The following is a 25,854-nucleotide window of genomic DNA, read 5'->3' as shown; positions in this document are numbered from 1 at the left end:
GGGGCGGGGGGAGGGGGAGGGGGGGGGAGGAGGGCGTGTGGAGCCCAAAGGCGCCCTCCTGGTGCCCGCGCCCCTCGCTCAGCTTCGTTCCGCAGTTGGCCTCGGCGGGCGCCCTTCCAGCCACCAACTTGCGCTGCACCGAGTCACCGGGAAAGAGGAGCTACCTGTGAAGGCTGAAGACCGGGTCGGAGGGTTAGCTACGTGGCCAAAGCCAGGGTGGGCCCGCCTGGGGGCAGCCCCTGCCGTGAGCCCGGGTCCCATCCGAGTTTGGCTTTCCCGGGGGAGGTCGTCGGCCGCCGCCGCCGCGGCAAGGCCCACACGAGGCCGCCCGGCGGTCCGTCAGCCCCTCGCGAGCAGGAGAGCGGCCCTGCGCCTTCACCCGCCCGGAGTCCCGAGAGGTCTCGGGGCGGCAGGCGGCAGCAGCGGCGGGCGGGCTCCGGCACGTGCTGGGCGAGGGCTCCCACGGTGCTCGGGAGAACGACTCGCTTTCGCCTTCAGTGCCCCAGGGAAGCAGGTCTACCGCTGTTGGCCTCGCCAGAGAGAGCCAAGTCACTCCCTATGCTCCCGCGTCAAAGGGCAGCTTCCAGCTCACGGTGCGCTTCGAACGGAGCCCACTGGTGTCGATGACTAGGAAGACCGGGTTTACAAGAGGTTTCCGCTGCCGTGGACAAGACCCAGGCGCCTCCCAGGAGGAAAGCCCTGCGGATGGTGCTCCTCTGGGGCAGTTCCACCTAGGCAGCGTGGGACTGGCCCAGCCCTCGCGCTGCGCCAAGAGCATCCTCAGAAAAGACTGCAAACCTATTTTTATTTGGTTTTCACTTAAAACAAAACAAAACAAAAAACTACGTGCGAACTCTTTTTAACAATTGGGAAAATTCTAACGAAAATCTTGATTTCCAGTGAGCTCCTTTTCCTACGCGGCAGTGAGCTGGCTGGAGCCGAGCAGCTCTGCTCTCTGTTGTCTGCGGTGTGTTTTTAAAATGCCGGGCCTTGGATTGCCTTGGAGTTTCCATTTCTAGATGCAGAGGTCGTTTCTCTGGGACTGTGGAATCGGTCCAGAGTTACCGTCGTCAGATGTGGTCCGGCAGCATCAGCAACTTCTGGAACCTGTTAGAAATGCAGATTCTCTGGTCCCATCTACTGGGTCAGACACTGTAGGAGTGGGGCCCGGCGATCTGTGTTTGAACAAGCCCTCCAGGTGATTCGGATGCACGCTAAAGTTTGAGAACCACCGACCTAGATCAAATTGACTTTTGGGGGGCAATCGCCTGTGTGCGCGATTAGTCTTTCCGGCTCTCTCCCTCCTTCCCTTCTTTCCTTTCTCTCCACAGAATGCCCGTGTAAATGTCTGGCCTAGGGCAGCTAATTCACTCATTGGCTCATTCATTCATTCCCTCATTCATCTGACTTTTTCGGAGGCACCTCCCGAGTCCTTGGAGACGGTGCTGAGATAATGCCCAGGTGCATGCAGGAGAGCAAGGAAGAGAAAGCGGTACGGATGCCTTCCCCTTTCATGGTCAGTTTTTTCTTTTTGTTATTATTATAATCTAATACTAGATTTGATGTGATTTCAGGTAATATCCCTGTTAGGAGCAAACAGGAGCAACGCACCCCATTTTAAAGTTCCTGACTGCGACTGCCTTCTTCGCCCAGGTTGATGTTATTCTTTTCCTGTGTTCATCACATGCTAGGGACTCTGTGTCTACTCAATACACTTCCACACACACCTTGACATACACGGCCCGCACCTTACCTGCCCTCCCTGCACTGAGTCAGAGTGCTCGGTGCCTGGGGTGTGGGAGTGTCACAATCGGTGGGCGGGATGTGTTTGGACCCGGGCTCAAAGCCTCTGAGCCCTTGGATCTCCCTGAGGCTGCATAGGGAGATCTTCGGACACCTGAAACTGACGCACACACGTTTGCTCACAGCCTCTGCTGCGCACTGGCTCCCATCTTGCATCCAGCTGTCCGGAACTGACCAGGTTCCCGAGGTCAGGTGTACCCGGACGTTAGCGTCGTGATCCTCAACCTGCGGATTTGTCACGTTAGGATTGGGTCAGATCCCCTTAACTGTCACTTGGTTGTACAAAATCTGTTGTTCCCCCTCACAGAGTGAAAACTCCGAATGAAGACTCGCAATTTCTAGTTTTCTTATACCAAATCAGTCTCACTTAAGCTTTCACTTTGCACTTTCTCTTTAGAACCTTGACTCGAACTTCTGTCCCCAGCCAGGCAAAGAGCTGCCTCCACTGGACCATTTGCTTCCCACCGAGATTTTCTCATTGTAGGACAGTGAGAACAGTGGAAGGCGCTGCCTCTTAAGCAGTGGCGAGATGCTTAAATGTCGGGACTAACTGGAAGCCTCTTGTCTATTTTCAGTCAAAAGAAAAGTTTCATTTTAGTGTGCCACTGCAGGGAAGCCACTGAAAATGCATGCAAATGAAAATGAATTTTCATATTACCCTAGTCATAAATTGTCTAAAAGTACTCAGCTCCACTTTGACAAAGAGTTGCCATTTTAGTATGACCTTTCCTTGTGCGGATTTTCAAAATATAAAATGTATAATGGTCAGGAACAAGATAATCTCTTTACAAGCTGTGATCATATTTCTTAACAGGATTTTGCTTTCCAGTGCAGATGGCTTGACATAGTAACACTCAAAGCAGCCAGCACTTAAGAAATGCCAAGGCCAGTATTTGAATGCAGATACAAGTTTTTTTTTTTTTTTTTTTTTTTTGCCCCCTGCCCCTTAAGTTAGTTGATGTGTTGAATTACACTGAAGGGTTTTTTTGTTTTTTTTTTTTTTTTTTTTTTTTCTTGCGTTATGCGGGCCTCACACCGCTGCGGCCCCCCCCCATTTGCGGAGCACAGGCTCCGGACGCGCAGGCCCAGCGGCCACGGCCCACGGGCCCAGCCGCCCCGCGGCACGCGGGACCCTCCCGAAACGGGGCACGAACCCGCGCCCCCCGCACCGGCAGGCGGACTCCCAAGCACCGCGCCACCAGGGAAGCCCAGATACAAGTTTTAACAAAGGAAAATGTATATCCCTGTAGCTGTTTGCCTGTGAATATTCCCCAGAACATTAATACACTATTCTTGAATCTAAGCCAAGTCATCAACCGCTCTAAAAAGTCTGTGAGGTGCCAATTCATAAGGCACATAGAATTCCTTGTCACCAAATATTTTTGAGTGTCTACTATGTACCAGGTACTAGACAACTGTGTTATTGTTTGAGACCCTGAACTTTCATCCTGACTTGGGGTGGGGCCAAGGGCAAGGAAGGTGGGATTTTAAGGTTGGTTTCCTTTGGTTTTGTTAAATTGTTTGTACTTAATAGCAATCTTTAAAACATTTACTGAACTTTCTCTTACATTTTTAAGTCATTTTTACAAGTCAAGGAGAGAAAGTCAGTGTTTGAGCCAGCTCATTTATTGGAAAATGAATGCCAGCACAGGCTTAACTTTTGGCTTTCCAACTGGAAGACCTTAATATCATGACGACATTTTACAATAATGTTATTTCCATCATGCCAGGTGATAATTTAGCTGTAGAGCCTTATGATTGGTGACCATAGCTCACTCAAGCCTGTTTTCACCTCCTGACTCTGTAAGGAGCCACAGAAAGAAAAACACCCTTCTTTCCTCTGGCACCCTTGCTGGAGGGAGGGGTAAAAGAAGTGGCAGACAGCTAGGTTGGCCTCATCCTCATTGTTCCCTGGGAGAACTTGGAGCAGGACCAGCTCAGGTCCAGTTTGCTTCAGGGAATCCAGGTCTTACAAGAAGTGATGAGCTCTTTATCTTTGTCTCTAAGCACAAAACACAGACAGCTTCAATGGATCTGGAGACAAACGATATGAGAAGCTGAGAGACCCCGTTCTACTCTTCCGCTCTGCACTGTGTCACAGTGCCTGGTCACACTGCATGTCTTAGCCACATACTCCATTTTTACGGTGTTCAACCCTTCTTCCCACTTTCTCCCCCTCTACACCCTCCCCAGCCCATGCCTGGCAAGTGGACCTGCCTCCAGGAATCAGACTGGGTGGATGCTATGATGTCAGGACACCAGGCAGCCACGTTTCTAGCATGTTAGACCATGCCTGCCTTTTCCTTTCCCTGGGAAAGTACACAGAGTGCAAGTTGTCTCCCAGGCTGTGAGACACACATCCAAATGCCCTATGTGGTGGGCCCACCCAGGCCCAGGAGAGTGTGGAGAAGAACACGAGTGTGTCATATGGGCGTGTTCACCTATCCTGTTCCCCTCTGTCTCATCCTTGACCACACTCTCTTGACAGGCCGTATGACCTGGGAGTGACCTGCAATACATGAGGAGTGTTGGTTTGTAGAACGCTTGCAGAGCAAGGGAACAATGGCAGAGTGGGACTTTAGACTTGTTAATTCATTTAACATGTATTTATCCAGGATGTTTCCTATGGTTGGTGGCAGGTGCTAGGGATACAACAATGGATAAGGAGCTATAGTCTAGTGGGGAGATAAACAAGTAAATAGTCAATTATGATATAGTATGAATTAGAAAGCCTGGATCTAATGTACCTAGTTAATAGTTTATTATCTTGAATAAGTCATGCCACTGGTTGGAGCCTCTCAGTTTCTGAATCTGCAAATTAAGAATATTCTGAGGGTTAAATGACATGAATGCATATCAATGCAAAGTTATGATTTTTTTCTTGCCCATTAACATAACCTCTTCAGCACAAAATTACTCTTGTCACCCCTTCAAGGATTTGGAGAGAAAACTGAGGGGAAGAAATTTGACCCAGTGTCTAGTATCTAGCTGTCAAGAGTACAAAAATTAAGTCACTGCAACAAGTATTTCTAGAGAAAAAGTCATCTGCCTTGATTGTAAGACTTTTATCAAGACTTACTTTTACTGTTGATACTAAAAAATAGGAATATTGTACTGGGCATTACTCTGGTAATGGTACTCTGTTGTTTTATTTTATCACAATTAGAGAATACATGGAGTAGATCTATGATGAACAGATTTTTTAGGCTTCAAAGCTATTATTTTGGATGTTACTCTTTTTTTTTTTTTTTTTTTTTTGTGGTAAGCGGGCCTCTCACCGTTGTGGCCTCTCCCGTCGCGGAGCACAGGCTCCGGACGCGCAGGCTCAGCGGCCATGGCTCACGGGCCCAGCCGCTCTGCGGCATGTGGGATCCTCCTGGACCAGGGCACAAACCCGTGTTCCCTGCATCGGCAGGCCGACTCTCAACCACTGCGCCACCAGGGAAGCCCCTGGATGTTACTCTTTAATGAAACAATGATGCAATTAATTTTGAGATGTCATTGACATCCCATGAGGTCTTACCGGGGAAGGAGATTGTATCAGTTAGAATACAATTGAGCTGTGAGTATCAGAAAATCCAAAATAACATGGATTTAAACCACAGAGAAGTTATTTTATCTCTCGCATAAACATAGGCAAGCCACAGTCAATATGGTGTCTAGCTCCTTGATTATCAGATACTTGGGCTCCTTCTGTCTTATTGTTCCACCAACTTCAAGAAATGACTTTCACCTTACAGTCCAAGATGGGTGCATTCCAGCCAGCAGCGAGGGAGACATGCCCCCACTCTTTAAAGGAGATTCCAGAGAACCAGAACGTGGTCACACAGCCATAACCAGCTGCAAGGGAAGTTGGGAAAAGTAGTCTTTACTCTGGGTGGCTGTATGCCTAGCTAAAGTTCAGGCTTCTATTATTAAAAAAGAGGGAGAGAATGGATATCGGGGGGATGACCAAGAGTCTCTGCCACAGAATGTCTTGATCTGATGCTTGATCCTTTATATTTGTAATCTTACATGTGTTGGCACCATAATCACTGTCACTGGTTCTGGATAACATTCCCTGTCCCCTTTGCTGCTTTTATGGTTTTAAGCACCATACACAGTGGCAGGATTATGCTTTGGAGCCCCTCAGCATATTGCCACTACTTACTTACTCTTGGTTGTGGCTGCTGGTATGTGACTTTCTGCTTAGGGTGGGGAGGTGTGAACAAAGGTGGGTGAGGTTGGGAGACAAGTGGTGTTAGGAGCCTGCCTGGGGACATGGTGGGGAATACCACTGGTACCACATGGCAGCATTCCCTGTGTGGGCTGGGCCCCAGTGTCAGGCAGGCCACGTGAGTGGGCGTTCTGCAGAAGTACCTCATTTTTTCCCCTTGGCACATGGGATGAGAAATGAGACAGAACACACTAGAGGAAAAGTGGAAGCCCTGGATTCCTCCTAGCCCTGTCACCGTATAAAGCAGGCGCGGGGGGCAACTGGAGAAGTTAGGGTCTGCCTTTCTACAGCCCTGACAGCCCGAGGCTGCAGCAAAAATGTGCAGCTCAGGTTGCCCTGAGGGGCAGAGTCAACACTGCAAGCAGACCCTCACATAGCAGAGAAGGCCCTGCTCAGCTAGAGCCCAAGGGCAATATCCAAAGATAAGTGTGGAGAGACTTAATTACCATTTAAAGTTGTCCTGGCCTGACCTCTCAGCCTGGTTAACTTTGCTTCTGGGCCTTATCCTCTGTTAATACAGGCTCTATTCACCCCTCCAAGCCTAGGAGGATACCTAGCAACAAACATGACTTTCTAGGTATAGAGAGAGGTGGGTGGGAAGGGCCTGTGGATCTCCATTCTCACTTGGGGTCCTCCAGGATGCTGCTTGGCTACGGGCAAATCTGAGCATGGAGGTTACATGCACGGCGTTAATGCCAGTGTGTGGGGAGGAGGATTCTTTCCCTGCAGAAACATCTGGAGTGACACTGAGGACATACTTATACACATTTACACGAGCCCTGGGGGATTTCCATGCCTGAGAGAACTGGCTAGATAGTTCCTATTACACATTTATTTCCTTGAAGGAGGTATTTTATATTCTACCCTGTAATTCAATTCCTTTGGCTCCCCACCCTGCTAAAAAGGAAAAAAACATACAGTCCAAACAATTTTTAAAACCAAGTTTTTTTTCCTCCAAATAGTAAATGTGCATAATTCGTGCAGCTTTTATACACATCTGTAAGCTATGACTTGTTTATACCAGCTCTTACAATATTTGAAAAATAAAGTATAATGTTTTTCAGTCTGTATACAATAGCTTTTTCTTTTATCAACCCCCCACATACAAATGTATTTCCCCCCTTTAGGGTGTAACTATGTGCCTAAATAGTAATGTATACAATTGATATATAGGAAGGACATGCATGTTTTACAGCAAACATACCAAAAGGATGTATGATACTCATGCTGATTCCTTAAAATACAGTAACTAATAACCTGCAGAGTTAGAAAAGGCCACCTAAGTTGGTTTGACCCTATTCTATGTACACGGGTTAAAGGATTTAGGATCACGGAATGAGAAAGTATTCTAGAGACAACATAATTCAGTCCTGTCATTTTACCTGTGTGGTCACAGAGGCTCAGGAGGAAAGTAATTTTCTCAAGCTGCTGACTTTTGCACAGCCCAGAGCTGGGACTACTGATTTCAGAAGGGGCTCTTTCTGTTATACCTCACAATCTCTAGGCTGAAGGTAGAATTTTCCTCCAGGAAAAGATGTTGATTTGATCCCAGCAGCCTGTTTTGCCATACCAAGCCTACAAGTACCAGAACTCCAGCCTCAGCCATCCTTCAAAACCTAGCTTTTCAAAATGTGGTTGGAGGACCAGCAGCTTTGGCCTGACCTGGGGGCTGGTTAGAAATGCAGCCAGACCTACTGAATGAGAATCTGCATTTTAACAATTTTAACATTGTTTCCTTAGAGATCCATTTAACCATTTTCCTCTAATGCATTAAGAACCCTGGTCATATACTAGACTTTCTTTATAGGTGGATCTGGGAATCGAGATATTTAAAGCTGTCCCCTGGCGACTGGCCTTCATGGGTCCTTAAATTGGCTGTTTGAGAACAAGTGATCTAAAATGTTGTGTTGGAATAATTTAGAATAGGTAAACCTTGAAAACCAGCAAGGATTTCTCCCTGCTATCTGGTTTTTTTCTCAGAAAAACTCAAAAGCCAAATCACAAAAACTGTTTTTCTATTGACTATATTTTCTCTCTTATTTCTTTCCCTTTCATTGGCTTCTCACTTGCTCCCAATTTGGGAAGATAAACTCTGAATCTCAAACGTCCTCTTCCACTTCCCCCTGTTAATGAGGAGCTAAGTATCCCAGAGGCCTATTTAGACCATTCTGAGATCCACTCATCAGATTGATCTGGCTGCCTTATCTGATATTCCAATGATCACCAGAATTAATTTGACTAATGTGGTTTGCTAAATGCAAGTCTCCACCTATGTCTTCATCCCTGAAGTTGTGATTTGGTCCCAGGGAACAACATTCCCAGAGCAAGTCAAGGCTAAGTCAGTGAATGAGCTCCATTTTTCAGAGTAAAAGAAAGCACTTAACCATGGTTCCCAGCTCTGAACTTGTGGTGATTCCAGGAGAGGGGATCGTTGTATATACTAGAGTGTAATCTAGTTCAGTGTTATTGTTTTTGTTCTGAAGGGTTCCTCTCATACGGGGCAATGATTTAGGGTGGGGCCAGTCAACAAATTTTTTTATACTTCTAAAAGGCTTTTTACCAAAACCCACTGCCTCTCCTGGCTGTTCACTGTTACCTCATTACAAGTGATGTTATCTGCTGAGTATCTGGGCTTACCACTGACCATAGCTGAGGCCTGGGCATTATTTGCTCAGATGATTTACTCCTCTTTTTTTTAAGTTAAATATGTGCAAGATGGATCAGGCTGGGGCAGGCTGGGGGCGAGGATGATTATTCCACCAAGGACCGTGTGGACTTTTTCAGCATCGTACTGCTTCCATAAGGTAGACTTTATGAGCTGTATGATTGCATTTTTGTTTTCTGATTTATTGTTCTCTATCCTACAATTGTTCTATTAATTTGATAGTATATGGTTTCAGCCAAACATTTGTTCCAAATTCTGCCAGATTAAGGGAAAGTTTCCAGACAAAACCCTTCCCAGGAACCCTCCTAAGTAAGCAGAACTTTATCCACCCAGCCTCTGCACTATCTCCTAAGGGGACTTCAGAAGCTGAATGGGGTTCCTCAGTGGACCCCAGCTCAGCTCATTTTAAGATATGTCTCTCTGTGACCAGGCACATCCATGGGCAATTGTGCGACCAGCTCAGGGGCAGAAACACAGGTCAGAGAGAAGCAGCTGATTAGGAACCAGATATGAGTACTGGGAAATGAGTACAAAACTTGTGCCGTCAACTCCTTCTCTCGTGGGCTGAGCGTTTTCCTTCAGGCACTGTGTAGGCCGATTCACCCCGTAAAGGCATTCACATTCCCCTCTAGTAGTCTGCTTTTGTAATGCCCTGGGGATTTGCATGAGTATAGAGGTCACTGTCTCTGACAATTAAGCTTTAAAGTTAATTCCCAAGATAAATAGAGCAAATTGACACCACTTTGGTTATAATTTTTCTTGCTTTCATACTCTAAAAGACAACTGTGAACCAGCTGCCAGACTCGGTTCCTGGAAATTCAAGAAACATAGGCATTGTATTTTCTACCTTTCTAAATGAGGCAATTTAGGGCCGTCAGAAACAACAAAATCCATGTAAAAGTCTTAATTTTACAATGTTGTTTGCATTTCTGAGAGGACAGAGAAACTTTGTTTCTATTTTTTTAAAGAAAACTATATAAGTAGTGGTTTCTTTTAAAACTGGGATGATACAGGGTTGTAATCTTTTTAATTCAGACCTTGCAGCAGCAAAGCTGGGCTTACTTGTGAGCCGTATGATTCAGTAACACACTCTGCATGGAACAGGGAAAGTAAATAACTGAACACATACTTCATAATTACACGTGGAGGGAATTCAAAGCTGCAGTGGGGAGGGAGTTTGGGGGCCTGGGGTGGCAGCTGCAATTTCTGATTTCTCCCCCATACGCTGAAAGCATGGGAGGGATCTAGAGGTCAGAAACCCCAGTAGTGAGGGGAGTTGAAGTGCACTGAACAGAAAATGAAGGTTCTGTCTCTCTGGGCCTCAGCTAGCAGGAAAATAATTAGGATTTATAGAATAAAACGTGTGCCTACTCAGGGACTCGGGACACTGCAAGATTTTAATAACTTTCCCGAGGAAAACGATTCCATTGTCAAATAAACTTGAGAAAGGTGTATACAAGATTCCCTACTGGACAATCAAAAGTCATGTTAGCACTGAGGGGTCCTACAGGAGAGACATCTGTTTAACTCTGCCTTCCCATCCCTATTTGATTTCTAAAGTTCCTTTCGGCTACAACATTCTACAGTTTCTTGCTGACCAAGCACTTTCTGATTTCCAAACTAGTTCATTTGAGAACAGGGGAAAAGGTGATAATTAATTCAGATGTTAAAGACTGGATTATACCACACTCAAAAAGTAGAGAGATTTAATTGTTCTTATTGTCAATGTAAACTGAGAGACTGTCGTAATTTAATTGTGGTAGCCTGATCTTTTAATTGCCACAGTTACTCATCAGCTGTGTGACCTGGGCATTCACTTAACCTCGGTTTCTCCAGTTTTGATCTTTGAATTAAAAATCTTTCCAGCTCTAATACTTGTCCATGTGTGGGAGTATTGATTAGAGACTTTCAATAGTTCATCCAGCTGTTAAACCCTTCCCCACTCATTCTACCACATAATCTGTTCGTTAGAAAAGTAATACCTGATACTGAAGTTGTTGGAAAACCAAAGATTAATGAGCACTTACTATGTGCCCAGACACTGTTGTAAGAGTTTCACTTGTATTAGCCCCAAGGCCAAACCACAGCAAGGCCCACTTCTCTGTAAGTCCAGGAACCTAGAAAGGACACATTTAACTAGTCAAAGGTGGAATAAGTATAAAACATACTAGCTATTCCCGAGGGACCCACCAACCAATCACCCAATCCCCCAACCTTTTAAAAGGAGGCATGTAAGTGTATTGCAAAGCACAAGCATTGCAATTATCTCGCTTTTTATAGTTTCACAGGTGTGGCCTTTATGTGTTCAACCAGCTTTCTACAGGTTATTTGCAGTGTGCTATAAACCCAGGCATTGATAAGGCAGATCAAACATTTTCTCCTCATGAGATGATAACCCCATATTGCTTTAACTTTAGACCTCTCTCCAGGGGTCAGTGGACTATATCTGGGGAGGGATAGTCAGTATGTCTATAGACCATCCCTGAGGCAGGGCACACAACTGGAGCCACGGAGTGCCATAGCAATTGTACAAATGTCATAGGATGCCAACGTGTTTTTAACATCCTGACTCATCTCTTCTGTTCTCAACTTCCCCAATCCTCCCAGCGCATACGGAAGTACCCTACAGACAAACCTGTGTTAGTCAGGACTCTTATTTGCAAATGACAAAAACTTGACTCTAACTAGCTTATGCAATAAAGGGCGTTTCCTGGTCCCTGTAACTGAAAAGTCCATGGGTTGAACTGCTTCAGGCACACCTAGATCCAGGAACTCAAGGCACATGATGAGGGCCTCTTTTCAATCTCTCTCTCTTTCTCTTTTTCTCTCTCCTACTCATAATGTAAAGCCTCATTCTCCTCTACTGCAGACAACTCCCATCCTGAAGCCTGGGAAGATGGTTATTTGTATCTCCAGTTTACATAGTCCTTGTAAGTTTACAATCCCAGTGGAAGCAAGTGTGTTGTCCCTTGCACATCAGTAGCTTAAACTCGGGGACAAAACTGCCTAATTATATAGTCTGTCTCTGCCACCTAGAGACAGACTGTGTGATCTTAGACAAATTACTCTATACTTATCTCAGTTCCTTTATCTGTAAAGGGGAGAGAACAGCATTACCTTATTGAATCGATATGAGGATTAAATGCATCTGAAGCATTTAGAGCAGTTCCTGGCACATGGTAAGTACTCAGTAAATGCCAGTATTAGGAGAAGACCTTCAGTAGAAGAGATGGGTCAGCTGGCGCTATATGCGATCTCTGGAGAAGTCGGTGTGGGAGGGGGAGTGAAGTGATCTGATTGGCCAGACCTGAATCACATTCCCACCCGTGTGCACTGGGGAGGGCAGTACCCAAATCACATTGAGTCATGGAGAAGTCATTCCCAAAGTAAGGACTGTTGGGCAGACAAATGGCGTATGTCTACTACAGGGCCAACATCTGGTCTAAACCTGACCAGGACATGAAAGAAACAGGCAGCCTCAGCCCTGCCTTCCAGTGTGATTTGAAATGAAGTTGAATTATCAGCAGGAGCTCACACTCAAAGGCTGAGCCCGGGCCTTAATGTAGCCCCAAAGTGGAAGTGTCATCACCCTCACTCTCTAAGAACTGGGCCTATCTAGATGTCCTGATTCCAGCTCGATAGCTGCTTGGTTACCCAGCCTCGAAATTCTGGTTCTGTATATACCTGGGACACACCATGAACTTCATTTTGCTTGGCCATGGCCCTTAGACAGCCTGGTCTGGATTCTGGTGCAGTGACCCCTGTAGATCACCCACACTACTACCCACGGCTGCTGCCTGGATCCTCTCGGCGCCTTGCCTTACCTACTGGTTTGGTCGATACTCGCTCACATGGGCATATAATTTATTAGCCAGCTACAGAACTGGTAGTGACCACACCTCAGCTTGCTGCATCCTGAGACATTGTGCCTTAGATATCCTGGGGTCAGTTTCCTCACGGTTTCACCTCTGTCCTCGAACTTCTTTCTGTGTTGCCTCAAATCCCAACACGTGTTGACCCCATTTTAACAAGATCAGGCTACACCTTACTTCTCAACAACCTTGCTCCTACAACTGTATTCACAATGCTATTTCTTCTCTGCTGGTCATTCCTTCAGGGCTCTGGCTCTTATTCAAAAACCTCTTCTCATGTCCCCATCCATATTACTGAGTAACATAATTTAAAAATTTTTCTCTTGAAAAAAGCATTATTTTTAGTGTCTTAGCCTAGGGCACTAATATGGAGGCAACATGAGGCGCGTAAACTTGAGTCTCCGTAAATGACATCCTGGGTAGGGTGGAAAGTTCCAGATTCACTATAGATGCATTAGCAGACAACTAGTTCTGTAGCTGGCTGATATATTACATTTCCATGTCAGTGAGTAGGTATTTATCTTACAATTAATGAATCCCCAAATATAAGAACTTCTAAGGAGCAGATAAAGGCAGCTGCAAATGTGATCTCGGAATAAATATCAAGAAAGGAAACACAGGCAGCCTGCAGAGTTCCAGCTGCTCCCCCCCCACCCCCGGTGCTTATCAGTGTTCTTATGGTTATAGGCACATTTTGAAGTTGGAAGGCACATTTCCAACAGCTCTTGCCCTTATACATGGTTCTTGAAATCTTACAGACATTCTGGTTCCTATCAAAATAGTAGTCACCATCACCAAAATTATTCATTTCCTCCTCATCCTCTGTTCTCCCTCTGGCCCCTCTTTGGCATCTGCATCCTCCATCCTGATGCTCAGGATGACAAATCCTAATTATGGGGAGTCTGTGACACTACATACTTCAATACGAGCTGCGTGGAGCCAAAGTTAGCCTGTGATTTATGTGATCATTCTATTCACTGGGGCAAAAGCAAGGCTTTCCTAATCCCGTACCTTTAATCCTCTCCTCCAGGCCAGTCACATTTCCATCTTATTGTTGCAGCTGCAGTGAGTTTCTTGAAACAAAACTGCAGTTTTCCAGGGATGGTAATTCCATCTTCCTGAGCTGATTCAAAGATTAAACAGAGTGCTTTAGAGACTGCATTCTCAGCAGGCAGCAAGGGCAATCAAAAAGTGGTGTTTGGGCCAACAACAATACAAATTTCATATGGAAAGGGGAACTGAAAAAAAAATCCTTAAAATTAGAGGCATTTGAATGAGTTTAGATTCTTGACATTGAATGCTATGGGGGCTGCATTCTATAGCGTAAATTGCTAAGGATTTTATATCACTATTTCCTCAAAACCTGGGTCCCTCAGATAAATGAATGAGTGAAGCATACAGTACAGTTCTGCTGCCAATCTGCTCAATGATCTCGAGAAAGCCCATGAATTTTTTGCAGAATATTCGTGTATTTCTCTTTAAATTTTCAAAAAGTGTCTTTTTATGCCTTGTGTTACTGCAGGTCTGGATGTTTTATCTTGTAGTTTTTAACTGAAAGATAAATGACTACTAACCTTAAGCCTGCCAGAAAAATTAGGATTATTGAGCCAAAAGATGGATTACAAACTTTGTCTTAGGGATTGTCAGGAGAGCTATGGCAGCCTGGTGCACAGGCAGAGATGGCAATCAGAATCTGATGGATGGTGGTCTTTGAAGAGCACCCACTCTGTCCAGCCAATCTGACCTTCTTGTGGCTACTCTGGAGAAGGTTTGGAAACTTTAGAAGCTTTGGCAACATGATTCTCATTGCAGGACAACCTACCAGTGGACTCTAGCTTTGAAAAATTGGTGTATGAGTAGTTTCTCTCCTGGTCTCTTCCCTTGTCCCTCTCCACTGCATCAAAACTGGAGGATTCGGGCTTCCCTGGTGGCGCAGTGGTTGAGAGTCCGCCTGCCGGGGACACGGGTTCGTGCCCCGGTCCGGGAAGATCCCACATGCCGCGGAGCGGCTGGGCCCGTGAGCCATGGCCGCTGACCCTGCGCTTCTGGAGCCTGTGCTCCGCAACGGGAGACGCCATGGCAGTGAGAGGCCCGCGTACCGCAAAAACAAACAAACAAACAAAAAACCTGGAGGATTTTGTCCTCCTCCTTCTGATTGGCATCACACTGTTTCACCCACCAGTAACAATCATGAGGCATTTTGTGGCCACAGGGCTCAGCCGTTGGAGGAAACCATCCCAGATTCTACTCTCCTATGGGAAAAGAAAGCTGGGTTCACCCCCATTCCCCTGAACTCTTGCAGCCTCTCACTATACCTACTGCTTTCTACAGACCTCACTTCTAATGCTGACTTTCCCTCTTTTTAGTCATTTGACTTTGAGCCAGTAAATTAAACTCTTTCTTCCTCTTTTCTAGCTTTTACAAGGACAGTTGCCTACACAGTATGATTTAAAGTTCTCATTCCCAAATATAAACCCTACCTCCATGCCCAAAATTCAGTCTATAATGATTCATTCCTTTGTCTATCTCCACCCCCTGCCCCCCTTTTTTTTAAAACAGAATGCTGGGAAGGAATCCATTGGCTCCTGAATAGGTTGATGAAAGATGAAAATAGTGGCTTCATGAGCCACCTGGGCTTTTGGAAGGGGAGAAAAGTATGCATAAAAGAAGCAAGGATCCCCAAGAAATAAACTGTACTGTCCCAACTCTACCCAGGGCTGCCTGCTTACGCAACCTTGCCATTTCTTTTTCCTGTGTACATAAAGTCTTTATATAACTAGATAGGGTAAGCAGAAATTCAATTTAGCAGAGAAACAGAAGCAGATAATATTTGTTTATTGACAATGGAAGCAATCAGCCTTTGTTCACAAACAGACAAGTGTTCTGCCTGCTGTCCAAACTGCAGTCTGAGGAGGGAAGGTGCGAGGCCTGCCAGGCGAGGGGAACACTCTCCTCAGAGTTTTCAGGGGCAACAAGAGCATCCTTGTCTTCATGCTTCCCTGCTTTCTTGACATGAGCTCTCTGGGCCCTCTAACTTCCATGAGCCCCATAAGAAAGCCTGACAAACCTTTCAGGGTACCATGGACGGTTTTAGTGCTAGGGTTTTTCTTTTTTCTTATATCATGAATCTAAACAACTTCCAAAAGGAAGAAAGGAAAAGGAAAAAGAACTGGCTAGCTCAACATAAAACCATTGACATGCCTCTAGATTCTCTTCCATCACTGTCAGCATATGCACGTGAGTTTCCGCAAAGCTGTAATCTGTGTATACATACAGTTTCATGTTCTGCTTTTTTCACTTAACTTTATTCCACATATGCATTTCCATGACTTGGCTGGTACTCCAAACTTAAAATTTTTAATGGCTATACGTATTCCCCTTTTTATTTTTTAATTTTTTTTTTTTGTGGTACGTGGGCCTCTCGCTGTTGTGGCCTCTCCCGTTGCGGAGCACAGGCTCCGAACGCGCAGGCTCAGTGGCCATGGCTCACGGGCCCAGCCGCTCTGCGGCATGTGGGATCTTCCCAGACCTGGACACGAACCCGTGTCCCCTGCATTGGCAGGCGGACTCTCAACCACTGCGCCACCAGGGAAACCCAGTATTCCCCCCTTTTAAAAAAAGGATCCTGGGAAGGAATCCATTGGTCCCTGAATAGGTTGTTCACAGATCTAGGCTGCGTGACCATTCATTCTCCTACCATGGGACTCTAGGTAGTTTCAGCTCACGGAGAATCAATCTTTGTTTGAGGAAATGTCCCTGGGGTTTCTTGGGCCATTTTCTCAAGTAGTGCTAGGTTTCAGGCTTATTTGTTTGTTTCTATGATTTCTTCCGTCACCATTCTCATTTTATGCTTGCATGAGGATGTTATTTCTAGATGTGGTTGCTTTAAAATATATATTCGTCTTCACCAGCTATCAGTGCATTTGTTGAAATGCAATCAAGCCCCACTCTAAAAAGCAAACAAGTGTTGCCACCTGTTGATGCAAAATTCCTTACACTTGTTTCACTTGGGCCCTGCTGAAGATCAGCATGCCAGGAAGAGAAAACTTATTATAACTCCCGCAAACTTAATCCCCAGACTTATTAACATAATATTTGCATTTTTTCTGTTCTTTTTGTTATGTTAGACCTTCTTCTCTCATGGGTCATTGATTGTAAGTTAGTATAAATTTTGCTTCATTACAATTTGTATTAGATATATTTAAAACTTTTCCATTTGATCAAGGCTCCACATTTTTTTTTAATTTAAAAGTTCCAAACATCAAACATTTTGAAAACCCATGGATAGTATGTATCCTAGTGCTCTAAATGAAAGGATGTCAGCAAACAGCCAGAGTTTGTCAATCCTCAGCGGAACCAATTTTCGCTAATTCAAAGATGAAAAATAGCTTCCATATTTCATAGAAAGAGTTCCACTAATAAACATAATAGAGGGACAGTTACTTTGCTTCAAACTTTAAAAACAAATGAGTATGTGTGCATTAAGAAAATAGGCAAACAGCACGCACTTTGAAAAACCATAATTTACATAAATCAAAGAGCAAGAACCAAGGTTCACAATAGTTTGTAACCAATACCTTATAAAATACTATCCCTCTAAAATATTCAGCTAAATAATACATTCTAATCACAGCCCTCACTCAGCAACCAGCAATGCCTTGTATATAATAGAAGCTCAATAAATGATTCCTGAATCACTTCTTATTCATTTCTTGATTTGTTAGTTCACTCATTCACTCATGCATTCAATAATTATTGAGCTCTTACTGTGTACCAGGTTCAGAACTATGTACTTGAGAATAACAAGATGAATAAAACACAGTCTCTGTCCTATCTATCTAATGTGGAAATTAGAAAAGTACCAGTTATGAAGTATTTGATTGTAGGGAATAGAAAATAGACTAATTGTGGCTCAAACATTACAAATGTTTATATCATCTCACTTAACAAGAAGGCTAGAGGTAGGTGATTCCAGGGATGATTTGGTGACTCAGTGAAGGCTAAGGACCTGGGTTATTTTTGTGTTTCTGCTCTATAAACCTTAGAAGTTGCATTTTCCTCGCCAGGCTTGTCACTATTCGTAGCAAGATGACTGTCAGAGTGTCTGGATTTTCAGTCTACATTCAGAGCAAAAAGAAGGGAGAAAGAGCAAGTTCTCCAAGTTCTCTTCTTTTGTCTGACTTTTTTTTGTTTTTTAAATCAGGAAGCAAATTCTGTCCCAGAAGTACCCAGCAGACTCACGCTTATGCGTTATTGCCCAGACCCCTAACTGCAAGGGAGACCTTCCAACCTCTCTAGTGGGAGAGAGAAAGGGAGAAGGGGTTTAGAAAGGTCTCCTGGCTACCCAGCTAAGGATGTCTCCTGCCATAGGAACCTGGTGTCATGTGAAGTGCCGCCAGGCCCTCAGAGGCTGTGGTAACTTGAAGAGTCAAAATTCAATGTATCCCTTCATTCAATAAAAATTTATTTGAGGATTTTCTCAGGGCTGGATCCCAAAGACATAGCTGTGAATAAGACAGAAAAACTCCTTGAAGAATTTAAAGTCTAGAAGGAAAAAAGACGGTAAACAAATAACTGCAATAAATAAAAGTTATCAACATCATCAGATACTAATGACCCCATTAGCATTTAACCCCAAATCCGATCTTGCCAGGCCCCACTGATCCAGGAAGGACCTTACTAACTTGATATAGGTGGGGCTCTTTTAATCTAATACAGCCACCCATCCACTCAAGCCACTGACCCATTTCAAGAGTGTATTTCAAACACAAGGATTACAATCAGGCGTTTTTGCAGTTTCACAGGTATGCTCTCTGCAGGCTTTTTCCATTCAACAGGCACCTCCCAGCTGTTGACACTGTATTAGGGACCCAGGCACTGACAAGGTGGATCAGTTCTTCGAGCGAAGTTGTTGCCCTTTGCTGTTCTAACTTCAGCCTCTTGCCCTGTCTCTCCATCGACAGGAGGATGTGGGCTGGCAGTGAGCATGGCTGCAGGCCAGCACAGGAGTAGAGGGGGCTTGCTCAGTGTACACTGGGGACACTTGGACAAACTGGAGCTGATGGAAAAATCAGAGCGCAAAGCTTCAGCTCTGGGAAACACCGTCGATGGACTTCGCCAGGCCCGAACAACGGCTGGGCCACTTGTGGCAACATAAAAGGCTGACATCCTGGCCGTGAGTAATGTGCTCTTGGCAGCTGTTAAAAGGGGCCTATAACCCCACTGGCTCCTGGACCCAGCCGGACAGGCCAGGTGCAGGCTGACAGGAGAGCTGTGTTGATTCTAAAGGCCAGAGATGTTATTTTGAGGTTTGACTGTTTATGTCTCATTACTGCTAATTTCCATGAGTTTGCAGGCCTCAGTCTGTCAGCCCCACCTCTGGTGGAGAAATCCATCTACACATGAAGGCTATTCACTAACCCATCCCCACCCCCAAGTTTTTGTTTGGTGACAAATCTCTTCTGGGAATATGATCTTCGTGTGGAGTTTTCTCAAGAAATTTGGGTTTGTGGGTCCCTCTGCCCTGAAGTCTCTCACTGGGTATGAGCAGGGCTGGCCTGGGACACATTTAAACGTTTCCCTTCTACCCTCCCCTTAGAGTGCTTGTGACTATTAAGATACATAAATAGTATTAGCTTCCTCTTCCATGGCTAGAAAATTCAAAGGGAAAGGATCAGATCAACAAGACAAAGAATATGCAACATGCAGGACTAAATTTGACAAGAAATGTGCAGGAGACAAAGGGCTCCCCTCCCCTGGGCACTTCTGGTCCATTCCCCATGCTGCCCTTTGACCGTATGGGCCCTCATCCCACATCGCCCCTTCCTGGCCCCTGGTTGTAACTCTTCTGACAAAGGCATGCTTTGGGTTTTTATTATGGAAAGTTTTAAACATATACAAAGGAAATTGAATAGTATAATGAACGCTCCTGTACCCATTCCATGTTGCTATTTCTAGATCATGTATACCTCTCCTCTCCCTCCCCACTCCGTTCTTATTTTTTTCACAGATTTTAAAGTAAACTTTATATACATTAAAATGCGCAGCTCTTAGCTGTACAAGTTTGACAAATGGATACACCACCCATGTAACTTATACCCCGTCACAATATAGAATTTCCAGGTCCCCAGAAGTTCCCTCATGTACCTTTCCAGTCAATCCCCCCAGGCAGCCATTGTTCTGATTTTTTTTTCTTAAACCTCAGTGTTGTTGTTTATTTTTTGGCCTGTTTTAGAACTGACAAAGATTTTTCTGATCTGTGTCCTAGCTCTGACCTCTGCTCTCAGTTTCCTAAGACAGGAGCCAGCTTATCTGCTGAGACAATACACCTCTATCTACTGGTAGGTGCCAATGGATGGATATGTTGAAGCTCTCAAGTCTAGTCATTTCACAGAGGTCTTTGTTGATATACAGGTATTATACCCAAAGGATTCTTCTTCCAAGGTGAGGGCTTGTGGCCAGCTCGGTTGGAGGACACCACTCTTATTCCCCCGGGTGTGTTTTGTGTGAAGCTAGCCGGGGAGGGATACAGGATTTCTACTGGATACTGATACTGTACAAATACACTGATACACAGGCACATCTTGCTTGAGAGATCTTTGCTCATGAGAGAAAGATCTTTCTACTTCCTCCCATATTACCAGGGCTTATTCTCACTGTTGTGGGCCCATCTGCCTGAGCCAAGCTCCCCTGACCCTTTCTTCTGCTTGGCTGTAACCCTGCTATTCCCTCTTACTCTGAGATGGGTCCTGACATGGCTGACAGGCACCAGGCCCCTCCTCATTTTCCAGTTGTAACCGAGGGATGGGTTTGAACATTGGAGAATGCCACCGACACAGAATTTAGATTTTTTTTTCTATAGTTGATATTCAGGTGTTTTCTCTGAGGTAAGATAGCTACCTTTTAATGATGTTCCTGGTCTGATAGTGAAACTGTGCCTCGGCTGAGCATCTGTTCTGTGCCACGCTCTCAATCAGCTTCTAAGATAAGTTATCAGTAAAACGGTACCCCAAATAGCTGGCTCTGTAAGTCGCTCAGTAGGGCTTTGGCCCTTCAGATGAACTAGGGCTTGCTTCACTGGGGAGAATTGATAACATTGCTATCATTATAACTATAATATGTTGAGCACCCACTGTGGCCAGGTGCTTTATATACTTTATCTCTACTAGCGCTTTTGAAGGCATCCATTTTAGTCTTTAGAGGAGAAGGGAGCACCATTTATGGTATTTAAATGTTATACCTGGCATCTCAGCCTATGATCTAAGTACTGTTATTATCCTCTCTTTACAGATGGTGAAACAGAAGATTAAATGAGTTAATACAGTAAGGTCCTTAGAACAGAGCCTGACCCATATAAAGCATCCTTCCCTGTATGTCCAGCACTAGGCTGGAAGCTAAAGTTTTAACGTTTACTTTATTTGAGGGAAGCTTGCCCTCTGGAGCTTGTGCAGGCTTGTGCCACAGCAAGGAAATAAAAAGTATATTTGAAACAGCAAATGAAGACCCTGCAGAGCTTCCAGCGGGAGACGTTGAATCTGCTGCTCCTTTGTAGATCTTTGAAACAGGAAGAATTTTCTTCTACCTTTAATGGTTTCTGGAAAAGCTATCTTAAAATAGAAGGAGTAAAATGGTCCTTTAATCCTTGATTTCTGTCACTGGAAAAGGCAGCATGGGATAACACTGGGGCATTGGGGGTTGGGGAGGACTGCTCCTTGTAAAAGAACTGAATGTGTCTATGTGGAGGTGGGGATGTTTTCTCTCTGAGTGGTGGGTGCCTTGTGTGACAGAATGATGAATATCTCCTACCTGGGGACATTTAAAATAAAACTCAGTTTTTAAAATTACACACACACACACACACACACACACACACACACACACACACACACACATACACAATCAGTGATGATTATTATTTGCATTTCAAAGTGATTTCTCTGATGATAAAATAATTATTTTATTGACAATATCCAGATAACTTTTGAGTATTTTAGATACTGTGTCAGGCACTTTTACATAGAGTCTCTTATTCAATGCTCACAAACCTCCTTTGAGGTGAGTGTTTTATCTACACTATTCAGAGGAGAAACTAAAACTCAAAGAGAGGGTTTAAGGACCTTGCCTAAAGTTACATAGTAAGTGGCACATTAATTGGGAACTAAATCCAATGTTCTTCTAAAAATATGGTCCTAAATAGGTAATTGTCCTACAACACACAAAATACGATTCCATTTAATGAAAGATGTATTCCCCTTCAATGTTTCAGCACTTTTTCCTTCAATCAACCACTATTTATTACCCTGTGTCACACATCCGTCTTTCAGGCACATACTCAGCGTATCAGCGTGTTTAGCTCTTACATGCCCTGGAGCGTACAGTGCTGGCTCAAACATCCTGTTTTGAGGACCCATGTTTAGAAATCTGTTCCACTTAAAGAGAGATGAGGACAGTTTGAAAGAACTAAAAACAACTTGGTACAATTAACATGTCAATGGCAGCAGCATGAAGTGCAAGGTTGAGTAATTTGGGCCTGTGTGAACAAACAATTGAAATAATTCAAGCTCCTTGCTTTGTGAGTGGGGTGTGTGTGTGTGTGTACATGCATGCATGCACAGAAGCCTACTTTACAAGCATATTTTTTTGAATTGGCATTAACAGAGCAATCAATCACCAACATAATTTTCACCTTAATTTATTGGATTTCCATAGGAACACTTGGATAGAAAGAAACTGAAGAACGGTAGAATTTCAACACAGTTCCAGGCTGATGAATCCAGCCTCAGTATTTATTTATTTATTTATTTTTTTGTGGTACGCAGGCCTCTCACTGCTCTGGCCTCTCCCGTTGCGGAGCACAGGCTCCGGACGCGCAGGCTCAGCGGCCACGGCTCACGGGCCCAGCCGCTCCGGGGCATGTGGGATCTTTCCGGACCGGGGCACGAACCCGTGTCCCCTGCATTGGCAGGCGGACTCTCAACCACTGCGCCACCAGGGAAGCCCCAGCCTTAGTATTTTTGAGCTAAGGACAGAGAGGCTGAAAGAAACTCAAGGTCTTTCAGTAAAGAAAGGCCCCAGCTAACAGCCTTATGGCTGCCAACAGCGATGACTGTGGAGGACTCTGTGCTCATTCCTGGACTTCTGTTTGCTCCTAAGCAGAGATATTTGCTTGTGGCTGATTGGAAGATTCTTTTCCTCAGGTTCAGTAGCACTGCAATGTGGAAAGGGATTTAGTTTAATGCCTGAGTGGGGCACCATGGTGCAAGAGGCTCGAACACTGAAATTCCTACGTGAATAGCTCCTTCCCCGGCATCTCCTGGGCGGCACTCAGACACACGTGGACACCTTGTCCTGAGGAGCCTGGATGAAGGCCAGAAGTTGTGTACAGCGTGTGTGGGTGTTGAATCAACATACCTGGTTATGACTCTCCAGGGACTCTTTGAAGGTTATGCAACTCCAGCTAAGAGGATGGGCTTTCCTTACTAGCTTTACACACTGGATTAACTTTTTTAAAAACAAACAACAGTTTCTCTACTCTCTTTTCAAGACGTTTTTATGTCTTTGTTTCTGGCTAAGTAGTGTTTAGGGAAGGGTGAAATAATTCTATTAGGCATAATAATGTTTTTTCTAATTTTCATGGGCAAGACACTTAACTGGTGGAATATGAAAGAAGCATAAGGCAATTAAATATATTGTTGCATATTTTATTTATTTATTTATTTATTTATGGCTGAGTTGGGTCTTTATTGCTGCGTGCGGGCTTTCTCAAGTTGTGGCGAGCAGGGCCTACTCTTCATTGTGCTGCGTGGGCTTCTCATTGCGGTGGCTTCTCTTGTTGTGGAGCACGGGCTCTAGGTGTGCAGGCTTCAGTAGTTGTGGCATGTGGGCTCAGTAGCTGTGGTGCACGGGCTTAGTTGCTCCGCAGCATGTGGAATCTTCCCGGACCAGGGATCGAACCCGTGTCCACTGCATTGGCAGGTGGATTCTTATCCACTGTGCCACCAGGGGAGTCCCTATTGTTGCATATTTTAAAAAGAAAACTCTTATTTCTTTTCAAAATACAAGAGCTACTTCTGTTTAATGACTGATTTTTTGTTTTGTTTTGTTTTTTTTGCATTGACTTGACACCAAAATTTTTATTAATTTCGTTTAGGAAATAGTCAAAACTGTTTCTTAGGGTCACATAGCCTTAGTTACCTGAATGAAGTTTTTACCATTTATTATGTTGCAGGTGGGTTGAGATTCTTCTTTTCCCCTGGTCTCGTAGTTCTGTATAGAAGGCTTTCCTTAAAGTAACATTCCCAGGCTCTCTCTAGCCCTCTACCTCTGGTTTGTTTGAGCATAAGAACTGGGCCTTCATGGCTCAGCCCCTTTGGACTTCACTTACCGTTTGGCCCAGCTGTCTGCAGAAAACATGTCCTCTGGTCTGCTCCCCACGTAGTATAGTTGCAGGGCACCATCCGTCCTTGAGAGGAAAGCCTTTGGTTTTCCAGCTCGTCCTGTGACCAGGCAGATAAGTTTAATTTGGGGCAACATGTGAGTGAGTCCACTGTGGTCACAGATGTAAAGCCACATTCTCTAATCCAGCCTTAGTAGGAATCAAGAAAAGAGTTTTGATTTTCAACTAACTCTTGTGTCTATCTCGCAGTCGGTTTTAAACTCTGGAGGGGAAAAAAGGGCTTAGTTCTCTGAAACCTCAACAGATATGATGTTATATAGGCAAATTTCCAGCTAATGTTTTTCTATAACCTATCTTTTTGGAGTAGGAGTAATTTTTTGGTCAATATTTCAAGGTTAGATAGTGCAACTATAAACTATAAGAAATATGAATCATTTAGGATTAAACTTCATTTTCATTTTTTATTTTATTAGTTTTCATTTAAAAATACTTGCCCTTTGGGGGGCTTCCCTGGTGGCGCAGTGGTTGAGAGTCCGCCTGCCGATGCAGGGGACATGGGTTCGTGCCCCGGTCCGGGAAGATCCCACATGCCGCGGAGAGGCTAGACCCGTGAGCCATGGCCGCTGAGCCTGCGTGTCCGGAGCCTGTGCTCCGCAACATGAGAGGCCACAACAGTGAGAGGCCCCCGTACCGCAAAAACAAAAAACACAAAAAAACTTGCCCTTTGAACATAATTTGGAAAAGGGGAAAAAGTAGGATAAATACTCTTATAAGACCAACACTCAAAATATACCGAAACCAATGTTTTGGTATATTTCATTTAAGAATATTTTCTATGAGTAATATACCCTTGTAGCTGCCTTAGTCATTTTGTAAGGGAGGCTGCTGATATATTATTGATCTTCCCAAGGGCAGAATCTTGACTTAACAGTTAGCTGTGGTCCATCTAATTTGTCTATACTTAGAGAGCTTCTTTAACTTAGAACTTCAGGATGACAACAAAGTAATTTGTTGAGATGGACCAAACCCACTCTTTTTTTTTTTTTTTAATTTGTTTTGGAGTATAGTTGATTTACAATGTTGTGTTAGTTCCAGGTGTACAGCAAAGTGAATCATATATATATATCCACTCTTTTTAGGATTCTTTTCCCATATAAGCCATTAGAGAGTGTTGAGTAGAGTTCCCAGTGCTATACAGTAGGTCCTTATTAGTTATCTATTTTATATATAGTAATGTGTATATGTCAGTCCCAATCTCCCAATTTATCCCTCCACCCCTTACCCTTATGGTAACCGTAAGTTTGTTTTCTACATCTGTGACTCTTATTTCTGCAAGCCCACTCTTAGTAAAGAGGATTGGAGTTTACTTACAAGATTATATCCAACAAACTACAAAAAATTGAAGAGTGTCATATAACTCCAGTCCCTAGTTCTTCCTCACCAAGGATGAGTCATAACTTTCTCCAGTGTGTGCTCCCTCCAGCAGTCTGCAAAACTGCTGGTTGCCTGCTGCCTTGCTGTGTGTGGGCATCATCAGGAGCCTGGTGATGCTTCTGAAACAGGAAGGGGGCAGGGCACAGTCGTCAAAAGAAGGAAGAGGGGGACACAGCCACTGAGAAACACAGGATGCAGACAAAAACTGGTTAGAACCAGCTAGGCCCAAGATGGTGGAAAATTCGACTTCCGGCAGACTTTGAGCCTCATTATATGCTCATTATAATACATTAGCATATGCTAAATGACATATCCCCTGGCGCCATGACAGACACAATGACAGTTCCGAGGCCAACCATAAAAGACCAAAAAGTGGTCAGTGGCCCAATTCCTGGAAATCCCCACCTCTCCCCTAAAACAGTTAGAATATTCCTTCCATTGGTTAGTATGAAATTACCCAGCCCATAAA

The sequence above is a fragment of the Lipotes vexillifer genome, unplaced genomic scaffold, assembly GCF_000442215.2.
Source record: "Lipotes vexillifer unplaced genomic scaffold, Lipotes_vexillifer_v1.1 scaffold376, whole genome shotgun sequence".
Lineage (NCBI taxonomy): Eukaryota > Metazoa > Chordata > Mammalia > Artiodactyla > Lipotidae > Lipotes > Lipotes vexillifer.
The sequence above is the reverse complement of the archived record's forward strand: the minus strand, read 5'-3'. Positions refer to the sequence as shown.